At 44.7% G+C, this 1331-nt stretch overlaps 1 long non-coding RNA gene across 1 annotated transcript; it reads left to right on the top strand.

Annotated features, from left to right (window-relative positions):
- Positions 1-1128, top strand: LOC111874335. Its single transcript, XR_002844539.1, has 2 exons — positions 1-75; positions 840-1128. It is a non-coding gene; the product is annotated as an uncharacterized LOC111874335 (long non-coding RNA).
- The last annotated feature ends 203 nt before the right edge of the window (positions 1129-1331 follow it).

Genomic DNA, 1331 nt, shown 5'->3' with positions numbered 1-1331 from the left:
CAGAGCAGCCCATAAACCTACACAGAGCAGCGCTGCGATTGCATGTTGTAGAAGGAAGGCGGTGGATATACTCGGGTAATTACCTTTTCTTTTTAGACATCATTTTTAATATTATTATTATTATCTCATTTTAATAGCTGCAAAAGCACGGAGGGAATTAATTATTTAGGCACTAGTTCATTCATTCATCAGTAATCTGTCAGACGACAGGTCCACAGTCTCTTCCAAAACAGTTTCTCCTCTTAATGCGATCTTCTGTTTTTGGAAAGAGACTATCCAGGAAAAGTGATAATGTGGTAGTTTTTCCATTTGCTTTCCACATCGCAGTACAACAGCCGTTCAAACCACTCTGGTCACGCCTGTTGCTATACGAACTTGAACCATCTCGAGCATCACTTGCTCTGTGCTTCAAGTCGCTGCTGATGACGCTGCTTCCGGCATCAGTTTTTGGTTTTTGGTGTCTCTCTTCGTCTGATGCCTACCCTTTGACCTGTCCAGCAAGGGAGGCCCTGCCAGTAGCTATGCTACCGCTGGTATAGCTCTCAGGGTCCTCGGCATACTTAAACCCCCTCACCACGATAAGGTGCTAGAATCAGAGTCAGAGTCAGAGCCAGTGTTACTTTAGGACTGGGGCTCATGACCAGATATTTATTACTGTTTGGCATTTACGGTCTTGTCTTTGTGGGGCTCCCTCTCTGACGAGAGGACGGGTCTGCCTTTTGTATATGCTGTTGGTCCTTACCAGTGCAGTCTTTCTCGGGTCCGAGTATCTCAGATTTGAGACTTCCGTAGGCACTNTATGGCACTGAAAATAGAGTCAACTGGTTTTTGGTTTTCAGGGGTGGAGTGGAGGGGCCGCCGATTACAGACAACTTGTCAGACCACCCCAATAGTCCAACTCATTTGCACTGGCTTAACCATCTTGACCAGCCTTCTGGAGACCAGGCATTTCCCAGAGTTGCTCATGGCCTGATCAACCATGATGCAAGGGAAAGCACTGGTACGTGACAGATCGTTGGGTGGATGAGGGTTGGTGCAGAGTTGGCACGGGGTGGAATGGCATTGCGACTGCAGCCCAGAGAAGGAAGGACAACAGAGCCCCTGAGGATACGTTTGAATATTCTTAGGTAATTTCCCTTTTTTTTTTTTGTTTGTTTTTGTTTTTTGAGAACATTATTAATATTATCAGTATCTGATTATCATAGTTGAAAAGCATGGAGGGAATTCATTGTGTTGATAACTGTACTTCCACTGATATACTGCTAAGTTATTTTTGGGTTTCACAGTTTCAACTCTTTTTGGCATGGGAGTTAATTCATGTGGTTTTCTTC

Source organism: Cryptotermes secundus, unplaced genomic scaffold (genome assembly GCF_002891405.2).
Source record: "Cryptotermes secundus unplaced genomic scaffold, Csec_1.0 scaffold10978, whole genome shotgun sequence".
NCBI classification, from domain to species: Eukaryota; Metazoa; Arthropoda; class Insecta; order Blattodea; family Kalotermitidae; genus Cryptotermes; species Cryptotermes secundus.
Note: the sequence above shows the minus strand (reverse complement) of the source record. Positions and strands in the feature narration are given on the sequence as shown.